Raw genomic sequence first — 16621 nt, 5'->3', positions numbered from 1 at the left:
TGTCAAGTGATAGCTCTGGTTAAGGGGTTCTGCAAAGCGAGATGGTAATATTGATTATAGCACAGTATATATAAAAAAAGACTCATCTTTCCTAGCAATGTGGCACTAACTGTATTTGAATACTTAGCCATTAAAGGATTTTTAAACATTGTCACAGATAGCAGTAATTTGTTCATTTTGATTAAAGCATTACTTGAATATAGAGAGAAAAAAATCTCAGAGTTTATGCTCTAAGAAGACTGATGGGTATAATTTACTGGAAAATACCAGCATACTGACAACCTCAATGTAAGATCAAGCGTAATGATATAAATCATAAATCCATAGCGATTTCCATAAAATCAGCAGATCTTCTGCGGCAAACGTCTCCTCAATCTGGAGATACTACACCACTGGACCTTTTCCAACAGCACACAAAATAAAATGAGTAAAAATATAGCAACTCTCTCTCTCTCTCACCCTCTTTCCCTCTCCCTCTCTCTCTCTCTCTCCCTCTCTCTCTCTCGCTCGGTTCAAGGAAAACCTTGAAAATGCCATTACTGAATGTAAAAGTAAAGAAGTAAGACAGAACAATAGTTTTCTGGAGAAGCAGCTGGGCCTTCAAACATTAATCCTTGTTTAATTTTCACATGTTAATGGACTTTTTCACGAGGAACTGAAATTAATTTCTGGCTGCAACTGGGCAGAGGTATTCATTAGAAAGGGGGTGGAGATCAGCTCAACCAGGCATGCTCCATTGCCAGCAAAGCTCACTGCCAAAAAAACCTAAATAACTACAAGCACTGGAGGTCTTAGAGAAGTACAAAAATGCTTGAATGAACAAGATCAGATGAATGGTATGCTACTTCACAGTGTTTACAATAAAATCAATATCATTCTCTTGCCAAATCACTGATTTCCTTGCTGGTCAATCTACAGGTGACAGGTAAAATGGATACTTCCTGTTTTATTTTGTGCTGTAATGCAGAACAAAATGGCCACCTGTGACCAGTACCACCAAAGAACAGCCCTTAACTGCACAGTTTGTGGTGTTCTTACATTTTTCTTCTTATGGTGTATTATGGATGTAGCCTCTATTGCGTTTAGAATGTTTATTTTGGTTCATGGGTAGCACAGGTGAATTTTTTCTTGACAGTCTGTTAATGTTTTTGGCTACGTTACTTTTGTTCACGTACTGTTAATCGGGTAAGTAGTACTTATGCTCGTCCTCTAAGTCCTTTTCCTAAGTAAGTTGCTTTGGATAAGAGTGCCTGCTGCATGAACGTAATGCGATGTAAAGCAATGGAAAATGGCACGAGCTGCTTGCTGAAAGGCCTTCCTCTTGGCTTACGGTGATCCGCTGCGCCCCAATATTAGCGAAGGCGGGAAAAGCAGTAAACTTGCCTCCAGTTCCCGCTATCGCTCCTGTAATCCAGGATGACAACCACAGAAAATGGAGAGAGGTGGCGACAGCGACAGAGAAACCATCAAATTAGGACGCGCGTCAGGCCGGAAAGAGAGAGATACCGACTTGAAAAAAATAATAAATCTTAATGCTGTTGGAGAATGGGGTAGAGGAGGGACAAAGAAAGAGCGAGAGAGAGATAGAGGGAAAGAGAGAGAGAGAGAGAGTATGAATAACATCTGAATGATATCTGCGGCTCTTTTTAATAGCTGTAGCCGCAGACGGCTGTGTTTGCGGACTTATCTGCGTCCGCTCCTGCGCTAGCGCATTAGCTCGGGCTACAGCGTCGTCACCCTTCGCCGCCTCCGGAGAGCTCCGTCAATGAAACCTGTCGGCGTTAGGATTTGATTCACGACAGCCCGGCAAAAGAGCGGGACTGACAGGCGGCAAGAGAGCCGGAGACGGCGGTCCTGCGGTATGGGGTTGAGAAAAGAGAGAACGACGGCAACGAAGAACAAAAGAAATAAAGAAGAAGAGAAATATCTTAAGCCGGGGGGAAAATATGAATCGCTGAGTGTGGGGGGGAGGGGGGGAGAGCGCGATTAAAAGAGAGGGAATTGATTAGGACGAACAATAGGAGCAAAAAGAGAAAAGGAAAAAGGAGATTAAGACGGGGAGAGGGGTTAAAATACGGAGTAATAATCTGAGTGCCTTCCACCCCTCTTTTCCCACAGTCATATTTATAGCGCTGGACCCGAGCGCTCAAACGTAGGATGAGTTATGCAGTACACGGGGTGACCAGACGTCCCGTTTCTCCCCGGGACAGGCCCGTATATCAGCCCCGTTTTTACGCGTCCTGATTTATTCCGATAATATCTCCATTCGTCCCGTATTTCAGTGGCGCCGTATTTCAATGGGCTTTCTGACTGTAATTTTCATTACTGTAGGTTCACATTGCATTGTGCCACGCAGTCATCCGGAGGAAGTCCCGGTCACCCTAATTATACATTAAAAACAAGGGCGGAATAAAAGGCATGAACACAAAGTGTCATTCTCTCTCCTTCTCGATTCAACAGAGAGACCGTAGGAAATGATGCCTGTGTTTAACTCAATTTGTTGCTCAAATTGCTGCAAAATTTTATTTTGTGTAATCAAACAATGGTTGTGGGTGGTTGTCTGCATTGTGCTTGCTTGGCTGAAAATTGCCTCGTTGGAGTCTACAGACGCAAATGAACATCTTTTCTTGAAAGGCAGACTATGCAGGTTTTTTTGCTTGAAAATATTATACAATAACCATGATAGCATATCTATGCTACACTGGCAAGCTATGTATTTACTCAGTTTTCCAAATTTGAGCTCCTTTTGCTTGTATTTGTTATTCTAAAATGTGTTCGGGACGTTTCTGGGCGTGGCACTCTTTTCTGTGTGGGGAGGGGTGGGCGTGGCTTTAGAGTCTGTGGTTTGGGATCAGATTCCAGAAGTGTTTGTCGCTTGTTAGCAGCAGCTATGACGGATGCTAAGAAGCCTAGATACAGTAAAGCAAAAAGACACCCCAATAGGGCTCGTTCAATAGCTAGAGTCAACTTTGGAATTGCTTTACCTCGGTGCCCTCAGCTGAAGTTCACCAAGGGGATGAAAAGCGACACAGAATTGACTTTTTGCCGTTGGACCTGTAAGTAACATTACTTTTAGCTAGCCAGTTATGTTAGGCAGCTACATTCCCAAGGTTGGGTAGCTTTTGTATTGAATTGCTCTCCCATCAAGATGTCTTCCTCACTATGGGAAGGACTGTTACTTTATTATTCATGCTTTTTGGGGGGTTTTTTTTGCGCACCTGGGAATTTTCGCATTTGCAGTTGTTTTGTCAGCATGTGCGTTGAAATAAACCTGTGCTGATTGGCTGAGGACTGAATGCTGTTATGTTGAGGATCCATTAAGATTGTGCATGCTGTCGATCAAATACTGGAGTTCGTGACAGATGTTCTTGGCACAGATTGAATTAAGATTTTTTATTTTAATGCCGGTTCTAATGAGTTTCCTACCCCACACTACTTGTAAAGCATGAATTCTAATCAAAGCAATGATAGTAATATTACAGATGATGATGCAGATTGTTTCTGTGTGAGCTGTGACTGCATAACCTGTCTGTAATCACACACAATGTTAAATTGGCCATGATACAGTAAGCCTGAGGGACTGTACTACATCCAATGACTGCTGCTGGATTCACACAAACAAATTAGCTTGCTGCATTATGAATTGGCTATGCAAGCTATGGCATGTACGTATTATGATAAATTATATTTACTCTTGAGGCAATGAGACGTTGTAAAATCCACATTAACCATATGGCACAACAAAAGGTACAGCCCCTTTTTCATTATTACCGTTCTGCGAGAAAATATAGCCAATAATGTACATTCTCCATGCCAGGTCATGCAATTAGTTTTTTCGTTTTTTTCTCTTTTCTTGGATCTTTACAGATTTTTCAAAATGCCACTCAATTTTCAGCGTCACTTTGCTGTTAGGTGTTCTGTAATGACCCACAGGCCCTGGAAGGTTCAGGAATTTATAATGAAGCATTTCATTATAGAAGTTCTATTGATCCAGGCCAGGGCTGCCTGACCCCCTTCCTGGAGATCGACTGTCCTGTTTCACTCCAGCTCTAACAAAGCAAACATCCTTCAGCTGCTTGTTGAGCTCCTAATTAGTAGAATCAGGTGTGCTACAGGGCTGGACAGCCCTGCTCTAGACCAACTTAAACAGCTTAGATTTTATGTCAAATCTGGACCTTGAATCCAAATCCTCCCTCAGGTAACTAGCTGAACAATTAGTGCTACTGATTCTGTATTTCCTGAGCCTGTATTCACACCTGACACCCAGGTGAAGGGAGGATGGAAAACCAGCAGTTCATGGACCTCGAGTGCCGTGATTTGAATCACGGGGTTTTAAGTAGACTCTATTCGTGCAGCTGGATATTTACTGAAGCACTTAAGGTTAAGTGCCTTGAGCAAGGGTACAATAGCAGTGCCCCCACTCGAAAATCAAACCTGCAACCTGTTATAAATTATGAAATCCCAGTTCCCTAACCATTACACTACACTTGAGTGCAATGGTTTGTGCGAAGAATTTGCACACGCCCAGTCGTGCTTGTAGGCTTGAGCCAGTGCTGGAGCAGCCGCGGTGTTCAGCCTCCGGCTGTGATGAACTAGCCACCGCTATGTAGTTCGCTAGCAGTCCCTCCTTTCCAGTGCTGGGTGTAGGCAGGCTGCAGGTGTCCATCTTTACATTACATTACATTACTGCCATTTTGGCAGATGGTCTTTATCCAGAGTGACTTACATTGAGAATACAAGTGCTTAAATCGGGTGTCAAGAGCAACAGAAACCCGAGAGGCAGAAAGTAAATACCCAGAAACCGCAAATATGCTAAACCTAGGATTGACTGTAAACTAGTTAAGCCTGTTAATCTGCCTAAAGGTCAGACAGACCAACTGACTGAAGTAGGCACTTTTGGATGGGAGTTCCATGTTGACCAAAACCCTTCCACCTCCGCTGACGCTATACACAGTTAAATGTTCAGCGTTAAATCAGCTCTTACAGACTGCATATGGTCCCAGTTGGACTCGTATGTACTCTGTTAGAGATTAATTAACACTGGACATACAGTAGCTGACCAGTGTGCCACCCAGTAGGTCTGCTGGCCACAGTCAGAACCGGCACGATCTGGACTCGAACCCGGACCGCAGGCCGCATCACTACACAGAGAATGCCACCTGCCGGCACAGCGTAACCACATTATTTTTATTTCATGATCGTGTCTCCTCACACTGGGCAGCAAACTGCAGCGGCTTTTTCAATTCAAACCACTTTGTAGTGGCACGAAATTGCCGACAGCATAGAAAATGATACGAAATGACTTATGTACACCTAGGATTCAAAGGCACAATACCGCAAAATGCTATGTTGGAGCTTTGTGCATTGTCACTGCTAACTTCAGTTGTCTTTGTTACCCGAAGGAAACACAGAAGACCTTTTTTGCTGAAAACACTTGAGAATACTCAGAGATGAATAAATCATGCGTACACTTCAAAGCTAAGCTGAGGCAGACCGGAACCGGGATTGTGCTTCCAGTGGCGGTACCTACTGGAAAAACAGGCAGTACCAGATTTCGGGTACACCCTGTGGGGGATATGTGAGCCCAGGACAAGCAAGGCTCTTTAGGGTCTGTTTTTCACCAGTCGTTCACAGGGGAAGGCACAAAAATACTGTGGAGTAGAAGAGCATATCTGAGTCAACGTCAGTCCCTCACCAGCTCGCCCCTCCCCTCCCCCTTCCTGCCAGATGATGTCATTGGTGAATTAGTATTAGCAGCTGATTGATACCATTGTGAGATGGTCAATACCATCGCATTCCTTCCAGTTTCATGTACTGTAGAACATCCGCCAAGTCTCCACCCACCTCCTCCCCTCATCATCTCTAATTCCCCCCACTCTTTCTCTTTTGCTCCCCATTGTCCTCTCTCAACCCCTCCTTCCATCCTCTCTTTTTCGATATATCTGTGACTCTGCATTGTCTTTCCCTTTCTCTAACTCCCTTGCTCTGTTTCACCCACCATCTTCCTCTCTTTCTTTATCCTCTCTGCCCTCTCTATTTCTTTCTTTCTCTGACTTCTTTTCATCATCTCAATCCTCTCTTGTTGAATCTGTTATTCTTCCTTTCTTACTCCTTCCTGATGAAAACATGAATGAGACACACCATCTCTCTCTCTTTCTCTTCTCCCTTCCCGTCCCCCCCCTTACTCTTTCTCTCTTCTTCTTCTCTCTCTCTCTCTCTCTCTCGCTCTCCCCCTCCCTCTCTCTCACGCTAATTCTCACTGGCGCGCACACACACTCACTGGTATGGGAATGCTGCTAGCCAGCGCTAGCTGTTACGGTTGCTAACGTAGCTCAGGTGAGTGGCCTTATGTTCCCTTACGCCGCGAGTCGCTCTGGATAAGAGGCTCGGCTAAACGAGCCCAGCGGAGCGGAACGCGGAGGTCCCCATCCGCGCCGCACGGCCCCACAGCCCGGCGAGGGGAGGAGGGCCCGGCGTCCTCCAGCGGATCCGCGCGGGATCGGCGCCCAGACAGACGGACAGCGGGAGCCCGCGGCTCAGGAAGCCCGGGAGAGAGGCAAGAGAAGGAGGCTCGAATCGGAGGGAGGCGCACGTCGGCGCACGTCGCGGAGGGGAGGAGGAGGAGGAGGAGGTGCGCAGAACCGGAGAGCGGGTTGACGGGATTATTTCTGCAAACACCGTCTGGCGCGCGGAGCGTGAAAAATTGACACAGGCATTTGCTACCCTTTGCTTTCCTCTTATTATGTCTCCTTGTATCAAAAAAATAAATCTCTGTAACTGATCAACCTAATGTCTCTCTCTCTCCATCTCCTTCTCTCAAAGTCAAATTCAAACAGTTTTATTGGCATTGGTATACACAGGTAGATCTCTCTCTCTTAAATATTCTGTTCAATTCAAATTATCACATATTTTGATAAGTTAATTCTACATACTGCTTATTCAATTATATCCCGCTGTGCACAGTACATACACTCTCAGAAAAAGGGTTCCAAAAGGATCCTCTGTCCTTATAGAGGAACCCTATCTAGTGCAAGGGGGGGGGGGGTATCCAACCTTTTGGTAATGGCATACAGAGATAAATTGAAAGAGGTCAGAACTAGAATCTCCTCTCTCGTCTCAAATCATTAATTACACACAGGGAGGTAGATTATCGGCCATTTTGTCTCTCAGGCTGTGGCAGGTCCACTCTGTGGAATCTTAGCTCAGCCTTTGTCCCCCTCCCAGGGGATCTTATATTTCATGATTTATTATTATTATGTGATTTGATATGATGCATTATTTATTCTCTATTATTTGTATATAAACTGTTCCTTTATGTATCTTTTTGCCGTGAGTAGTGAATAATGCAAACACAGCCTGTTCCCTTTGGGCCAGCAGGACCCGCCTTTGTTAGTTCACCTCAATGGCCAGAGGCTGAGATCCGCCGCCTTCTCAGTAACTGCCTCTATCCAATCAGAGCCTGAAAGGAAGCCTCAGATTGTCGTTATTGTTGTCAGAGTTGTCCTTTTATCTGTGGGGAGCAACCCTGTAGCTCAGCCCCAATGGCAACAGCACAGTTGTTATACCCACAGTGGAGATTCTACACAGTAAAATTCCCAGTGTTAATTCAATTCTAACAGATAAAATTTGGTCCCACACCCAATGGCAGAGCCCCTACATCAAAGCCACCACAACCTCAACTGCACAGCTCCTATAGTCCCTATAGTCCCTGCAACTCCAACAGGAGAGCCCCTATAACTCCCCTCCATTCTGGCTCTGAGCCCAACCCTCACCCTGATCAGATGGGTGGCCACTCAGAGTTATAGCAGAGCTCATATAGTCTCTATAGTCCCTGTAACTCCAATAGGAAATCCCCTATAACTCCCCTCCATTCTGGCTCTGGGCCCAACCCTCAGCCTGATCAGATGGGTGGCCACTCAGGGGAAGGAGGTGGCAGGCGGGGTGCGGGGTGGGGGGGGGGGGTCCTGTGAGCCAGACCCCGGTGACAGGAAGTCTCTTGCCCCCAGGGGTGCAGTGAGTCACAATTTAATTTCCCGCTCTCACTCTGTGTGAGAGGCAGTCACGTGTGGGGGTGGGGGTGGGGGTGGGCACGTTTTAGCCTCCCAGCTCACCTTTTGCTCAGGGCAGGCTCCTTGGAGTGCTGCTGGAATAGATGATGTCATTATAAGATCGCAGGGTTTGGAGAGCACAGCCTTTTCAACTGAAGACAGCACAGATCTCCCATGGACAGATATACAGGTACAGATATACAAATATCTATAATAAGAGGTTGCTATTCTTCTTATTATTATTATTTGTGTAATAATAATTATAATTATAATTATAATTATTATTATATTCTTTTTACTCATAATAATAATAATAATAATAATAATAATAATAATTGTCTGTTGCTCTTTTGCCTCTTGCTCTTCCTTCAGGCAAAACACTTTTTAGGCATAATTCTGATCCAAGTTTTGAATTCATTTAATTTTTTAATAATAATAATATCGCACTATGAAAGGAAGAGATGTGCATGGCCATGTATTGTACATCACTTGAGTGGTTTAATACACAATTCAAAATATATGATTTAGATTTGCTTTTTCTTTTTGGCTCTTGGATCAGATGTTTTTGTGTTTCAGTTGTTTTTGGCCTATTTGGCTGGCCTTGATCTGAAAAGATAGGTCAGGTTACATAATCTCTCTCTCTCTCTCTCTCTCTCTCTCTCTCTCTCTCTCTCTCTCACACACACACACACACACACACACATACAGAAGCACATGCTCTAGCTCCAGTTCACAGACAATGCTTTCTTCCACTCTTCCACTCTCCCATCCATCTCCTCTTTTACCCTCCACTCAATTTTCAGGCTTAACAATTAGAACATGCTGTAAACACGCTTTCAAAACCCAACGACAAAATCAAAAGGATCTTTTTTTACCACTCTCTCTCTCTCTCTCTCTTTCCTTCCTCTTTCTCATTCCCAGCTTTTCAAAGAACATATGAAAACACTGTGTCTCTCACATCAGTTTCTCTCCAGGTCTCCGGGTTTGGCTGCCTGTGTCCTTCTCTCCTGTCCTTCATCAGCCACTATGATATGAGCTATGGTTGCCATGGCAAAAAAAAAGTACCTCTCTCTCTTTCTCTGCTTTTTTCCCCTTCTTTTACCCGCTCTCCATATTCCGTGCATTGAACAAAATTCCCGACCCACTTCCTGTCCCTGCGTAAAAATTACTTATTTTGTTATGAAATTACAAAGTACAGCAATTGCAGGTCTTGAAAATTATTAAGACAACATCAACAGTAATAGTAAACATCACACACTCAGTAATGTAGTCTCCATACATATTGACACTAAGCCAATTTAATTTTCTGAGCTCTGCCTGTTTCTTCCTCCTCTCTCTGTTCACTGCTTTTATGTTCGTAAGAACCCAATGTGTGTGTGTGTGTGTGTGTGTGATTGTGTGTGTACGTGTGTGCGTGTCCATGAGCGTGCATGTGTGTGTGTGTGTGTGTGCGTGTGCACGTTACTTTGACACTTGGTAATATAAATACAGCAAAATTGTCTTGTCCCACATGAGATAGGAAGAGACTTATGACAACAACTGGTACACAGTGATAAATTCTCTAGCTTTTTCCCTCAATTAAATTCATTTCAATTAAGATGCTTAATGAAGAGGCCTCCTAAGTGATTCAGTCTGTGATGATGATTAATTTGTGAACTGGCATTATAATACAGCAGACATGTGTTACAGCATTATAACACCATAGTATTATGACATCGCTAGTTTGTCTGGACAATGCCATTGGACGAATCCCTGGAGCCCCACAGCAGTGGGAGATATTGGCCTAGTCAAAAGTGACTTATTTCACCGAGTTCCTTGAATTATCGACCACCTAAGTGGCCCCTAGCCACCTGCTACAAGTTACCAACTGTCATAGGTGAGAGATGATATATCCTCTATAGCAATTGCCGTGCATAGTTCAAAATGTGTGGAGTAGTTGCTTTCTGATTAGCTGCAATTACTGGCTTTATCCAATAGAAAATTCCCCCAAAAAGCAAAGTGAAAAGGAGAAAAGTAAAAAAATGATTTACTGATGTACATGAAACGCATATAATGACAATACATAAAGATAACATACTGTCTTGCTTTCTCCCTCTTCTCCTCTCTCTGTCTCTCCCTCTCTTTCTGCCCTTCCCTTTTTTGTGCATATTTCCTTTACTTATTCTCGCTTTTTCTTTGTCTTATATTTCTGTTTTTTTTTTTGTTCTTTACTTGACAAGGCAGCCGAAGACGGGTGTAATTAAGGCAAGCCTGCAGCTTCATTAGCCAGGAGGCCTGCTGAAGAGATTTACACTTCAAAGAATGGAGAGAGAGGGAGAGAGGGGAGAAAGAGAGAGAGAGAGGGGGAGGAGGGAGCCAGGAATATAGCAGGGGAGAGAGAGAGAGAGAGGAAGGAAGGAAACAAAAGGAGAGGAAGGAGAAAGGAGAAAGGAGAAGGAAAACAAAAGACAGGGTGAGAGTTGAGGGAAATGTAGGAGACGGATTGGGGAGCAGATGTAAGAGTGGAGAATGTGTTAGAGGAAAGGAGACGGGCAGAAGAACAGAGAGATAGAGTGAGCGAGAGGGAGAGATAGTGGGAGGTTGCATGTAGAAGAGAGATAGAGACGGCAGAACAGACAGCATAGCAAGGGTTAGGCAGGACCTTACACACACACACATGCACACGCAAACACATGTGCACACACACACACACACGTGCGCACACACACACGTACACATAGTACATGTACTCTACTTGTGCACATAGGTACACATAACCCTCTCAGGCAGGTTTGAGATGTGCAGTTTTAAATCGGCTGTTAATCGACTAGGCCTTTTTATCCTAAAGAGGGATTTTTGTTTATTTGCAAACACAGTCGCCGTGACATATGCACATGCAGAAATGCACTCTCCCCAAACATGCCCGTATGATTAAAAACAAAAGCCTCACATTAACAGCATTGGCCATGAACATGCATACCCACAGAGACACAAACACACACACACATAGCTCACACGTAGGGGCGACATAGCTCAGGAGGTAAGACCGATTGTCTGGCAGTCGGAGGGTTGTCGGTTCAAACCCCGCCCTGGGCGTGTCGAAGTGTCCTTGAGCAAGACACCTAATCCCTAACTGCTCTGGCGAATGAGAGGCATCAATTGTAAAGCGCTTTGGATAAAAGCACTATATAAATGCAGTCCATTTACCACACACACACAAACTGCAGCAAGCGTACTCCACTACAAACATATTTCTCACAGGCTCACCTACAAGCACAAGCAATCATACACGTACATTCACAACTTTGTCTGCAAGGTGCAAATATGCAAATATCTTTGGCTCTGGGTTCATAGGCATTCTGCCGGAGCCTTCATTAAAAATTAACTGTTTATTTAACTCACCAGGAACCAGTCGGTGCTGCCTGGGTGGGTTTTTATTGAATGTATAAGTTATGAGTTATTCTGAGCGTGTTAAGTAAACTGGAAGCTGAAGGACTCACAGAGGGTTGGCTGCAGAACTGTGGGGTGATCTGTACTATGTGTACTGAACAAAGAGCTGAATAATTTTCCAAAGATACAGTTATCTGAAGCTGTCTCTGCCAGCTATGCCGCTGTCACCCTTAAAACGCGGGCCTCTGTAAATTCAGTCCACGCAGCTCCATTCCCCTGCACGTATCATTTCCAACATCGTCTCAGAATTTAAATGCTTACAGAAAGACAGATGGTGAAGAGAGAGAGAGAGAGAGAGGGGAGAGAGACATTGAAAAGGGACATGGTAAAGATTTATTTTTCCATCTTTTTCTATTCCAACATTCAGTGTTTTTTTTTTTTTTTGCTGTTCTTCTGTGGCACTGAATATAAATATCTTGTCTTGTCATAATCATCTTCCCAATCCCCCTTCTCTGTTACCCTTCAGATAAGAGGTCCTTTGATCAAATTTGTTAAAAGCTCTCTCACTGTTTTCTCTGGTCTTCCACCCCCCCCCCCCCCACCCCCCACCACCACCGTATCTCCATATCATCATCACTGTAATCCACCCCCCCCCCCCCCCGTATTTTTCATGTCCCTCTGTCCCCCCCAGCCCCTCCACATGTTATTTTTCACTCTCTCCTCCCCTTATCTGAATGCCAATGACTGAAATCACTCTATCAGGGCTCTATGGCTCTACTCTAATCAAATGCCAGGGGGTAAGGAGCTGGGTGGTTCCTGTGCCTCTCCTGACCCAGCACTCTTTACACTACAGTAATGGGGAGCCCCTCCCTCCACAGCCAACACTCCAATCACCCCCCCTGGGGTCGAAGCTCACCTGTTTCAGCCTCCAGATTTACATTCTGACATTTTAGGCATTTAGCGTGCATTCTGACATACAGTGACTTACAGTTAGTGAAAATGAATGAAAGGCCTAGATCTGTAAATTACCACATCGTAAAATTTCTATTGGCATGAAGTGCGATGGTCTGGTTGGGTTATAAGACCTCAGTGATAGGTGATCCATTGTCACTAAAATTAATATGGGGAAGGCTAGGTAGAGAAAGGACTTTCTTGTCTGTGTGTGTGTGGTGGGGGGGGGGGGGGGGGGGGGGGGTAATACATGGTACAAGTGGGAAAATTTGGAATGGGAATCAGAGTGGAGAAGGGGGGGGGGGGTGGGTCTATTTTCTGTAGAGATGGGTCTTCAACTTACAGCAGATCTCTTCTGTCTCCATCTGTAACATCACCCAGCATTTCAGCTAAAACCTGCCGGGATTCTAAGGCGTTCTAAGCTGTGCTTTCGACACGTTTAGCTGGTCATAGCTGGCCTGTGGCTGGCCAAAGCTGGTCTCCAGCAGGGAAGAGCTGGTCAAAGCTGGTTAAGCTGGTAGAGTAAGCTGGCGGTCAAACAGGTGGACTAGTTGGCCAAATAGGCTGGTCACCTTGTGAACAGCTGGTTGACCAGCTAGAAGCGTCGGAAACACATCTTGAAACGGCTTGACCAGCTTAGGCTGGCTTAAGCCGGAATGTTCAGCAGGGCAGCGCTAATGAAGGGACGTGTGTTCATACGCCAGCAGCTCCGTCTGTACGGGCACTGAGGACACGGTGTTCTGCGCTTCAGAGCTGGGACACCGCGTGTACAGGTGATAATGAACGGCCCTGCTCGACGTGGAGGATACCTCCGAGTCCCTGTACCGCAGCGGCACGCAGGCCTTCCTTTCTTACGCGACTCATTGGAACGAGCAAATCAAAACACTCGGCCGGCGAGTCGCTTCCATCCAGCGAAGGAGTTTCCGCCATGGTGACAGATCATGAAAAACAGGGCATCCATTAAGGGTCGAAGGTCACCTGATAGAAATGCACTGATGAGGTCACCGAATCCGAAACTAAGCCTGCTGCCAGCAGGCTTCATACAGCCTCCACTCATGGAAGTGTATAAGGACAGAAGCCAAACGGGACTGAGATTTAGGGCCGTATTACAGCAGCCTGATGGTCTACAGTGAAGATTGCCATCAGTTCTGCTCAAACAGGAAGCGGTATCACACCAAACAGATGTTGTGCAATAGCTAAACCATCACATCATGCTATATAATTATGGTCTTTATGTTTTTCTCTACAAGCCTTTTTTATGTCCAGTGAAGATATTTCAATGCTTCTTGAGAGACCTACAAAAATCCTGCTTGTTATTTGAAGTATTATGTAATTACTTGGCTTAGTGGATTCTCTCGGCCAATGACGCACACACACACAAACACACACATGCACACACACACACAAGCACACATGCACACACACTACTGTGTGTATAGGTATCAGTGTGTTCAAGGTAAGATAATTCCGCCTGTATTGTAGATACACCTATGTAGCTATGTGCAGGCTGTAGCTACACCCATGGTACACTGTGGTGACCTGAGCAGCATCTCTCTCTCTCTACAGCTGACACAGTATTAAGGTCCTGCTTTCCAAAACATAAATGCGAACTTAGCATATGACACACTTAGCAAACAGGAGCCCATGTGACCACAGTGCTGAAGAGGAAAACTGACTGACCCTCTTAGATGGGTTTCATCCGTGCAATTTTAAATTAGCTATTTTGTCTACTATGGCTTTTTTATCCCAAAGAGGGGTTTCCAATTATTCACAAACACATTTGCTGTGACATATGCATGCATGTGCACAGAAAATGCAGATATTCACTCTTCCCAAAAAATGCCTTGGAGGGTTGAAAATAACAGCCATGCAAAAACAACCTTGTGTATGCACACACAAACACACATACACACACCCCTATTCATACATACACGCCTGCACACACACACATACACACACACACACACACACACGAGTACATAACTAGACTTCCCCTTTTCTAGTAGATGTCAAAGTTTAAAACAGACAAATTATCTTCCATTAGGTGTAATTGCGGTGTGACAGCAGTATCATAGAACAGGACTTTGATTGTTTTTAATGTTAAAATACTTCGGCTCAGCAAGATTATACTCAATTTGGACTAATTTCAGAAAAACTGAGAGACTGAGAGGATCTTGTTGCTTGGTAACAAAACAGCAGCTAAGGCGATTGGTTTTGTAAAAACAATTATTCCCTTTGACCTCAAGATAAAACGATACTGAGGAAAGATGGAGGAAAGGAGAAATAGGGAAAGGGGAGAAATGAGCCCAAGCTGGCAGAATAAGGAAAGTGAAAGACTTATCTTTTATAAAAATTTATACACCATATGATTTATACATTATGATTTTTAAAAACAAGAGGTCTACAATATATGGCAGTAACAGTTTGAGTATTTCACATAACATAATAACTGTATTCTTTCTGAAATTATTCTATAAAACTATTTCAGTTAAAGATTCAGCATTGCAGTTAAATCCAGTTAAATAGAATTACTATGTTTCTGAACTGTAGCATATTATATACTGCAGCATTATAGTGCTCTTGGTTACTTTCGTTTTAAGTAGCCAGCAATCACTAGCTAAGCAGCAAGAATGTATATGGTAGCTAATGCTAATCCCTCATTGTGACAAAGGGAAAAAATGATGCTGTAGTACTATTTTTAATTCAATTTGTATTTATATTTAATGTCCCCTCCCATCTAAAGCCATGGTGAGAACCTGTTGTGCGTATGCTTATCAGGGCTCAGAGAAATACAAAGTTTCGCTAGTTTGTTAAGCTGGCTGCTCCCTTCGCAAGCTGAATTTTTTCAGTGAGTTGCCTGTCTGTTTTGCATCGCACATCGTTAGTGAACGCACCGACATCACTATCCTGAACTTTTGACCTTCTGCCTACGGTCGCCCACTGCTGCTGATGTCATTCCTTCTAAGTTCCATGCCAACATCGCCTTGGGCATCGATGCTCGTGAAACATCAGCAAGTCAAAGCTCGTAGCAAATCAGTCATCTGAGGTCTCCTCATAGCTGCAGTGTTATTCATCATTATGGTGATCAAGGCTGTCCAGAATTTATATACACGGGCAATGCATGCTGGGATGGTAATTAAGGGATGTGTCACACCCTTGTAGTAGACCCTCCTTTTATACTGGATACTTCCTTCCTGTGAATGGCAACAAATACTACAAAGCTTGCTGCTATTTAAATAGAAAGGTATTTGTTTAATTTAATTATAAATAAGAATGAAAATAAATAGAAAAGCTACCTACAATAATAATGGAAGTTAACTAGCTTGGAGCACATAGCTCAAAAGCTTGTGTTTGTGATTAGAGAAATAACCTTTGCCATAAACATAAAATTAATTGTGAAAGATAATAATATCCCAGATGTTCTTCCTGCTTCTTCAGTCACTCATTTCTACTATTGATACAGAAGAACAGCGGTTTTCCACATATTTTTGCATTTCTCCATTTATTATAATGAAGCGCTCACTCACACTGACAAGATTGCTGTATAGTGTAATGGCTATGAGGTGCAAGGTCAGATTTTGGATGCATAGGAGGCAGCTCAGGATGCTCAAAAGCACATAATTTCTTGATGTACATCTGTTGCACAAACATCAAATTAATTATCTGTCCACTATTTCATCTTTAAAACGTTGTGTTTCTTTAACCGATATATGGCAGGATCAACAAACTGGGTTTATACATCGTAAGCACACTTTCCACTCTTGGCTATGGGCACTGATCCCTTGTTTAATCAGATAAATAACCAAAGACAAACAGACTACAGTGTTATAGCTGTTTTTACTGCATGAGTGGCCATTGCTGTGACCATCGGACCGTGTCTTATTAAACAAAGAAACATGCTTTGTGTGCACGGACACGCTGAAGCTCCACTCCTGGGGCTCTGTTTTTCGGGATGAGTGTCCCACGGCGCATGGGCGCGGTCAATGGCGAGGCGCGCGGCGGACTGGGCGTGGCGTGTGATTGTTGGTATTTTCGGGACCAAGAGGCGAGGACCGCACTGTGCAAAATGGGCAGCGCTCCAGGAAACAGGATTGGGGTTATATTGAAAATATTATTAGTGGGTGTGGTGCAGCTGCATTTGTTAATAGCCAATAAAATGACCTCTTTTCATTCCCTTTAAGAGCCACGTGCATTGCACAGGACATGTTGCCTATTTCCGTAGTCTACCGCTGCAGTGGAAGACGAGGATAATG

General features: G+C 44.0%; 1 protein-coding gene across 6 annotated transcripts in view; it reads right to left on the bottom strand.

Annotated features, from left to right (window-relative positions):
• LOC118221598 (protein phosphatase 1 regulatory subunit 29-like) overlaps nt 1-16621 on the bottom strand; it is a 129693-nt gene that overhangs the window by 32356 nt on the left and 80716 nt on the right. The gene's annotated exons all lie outside the window — the stretch shown is intronic.

The sequence above is a fragment of the Anguilla anguilla genome, chromosome 2, assembly GCF_013347855.1.
Source record: "Anguilla anguilla isolate fAngAng1 chromosome 2, fAngAng1.pri, whole genome shotgun sequence".
Taxonomy (NCBI): Eukaryota; Metazoa; Chordata; class Actinopteri; order Anguilliformes; family Anguillidae; genus Anguilla; species Anguilla anguilla.
This window is presented reverse-complemented; position numbering and strand designations above follow the sequence as displayed.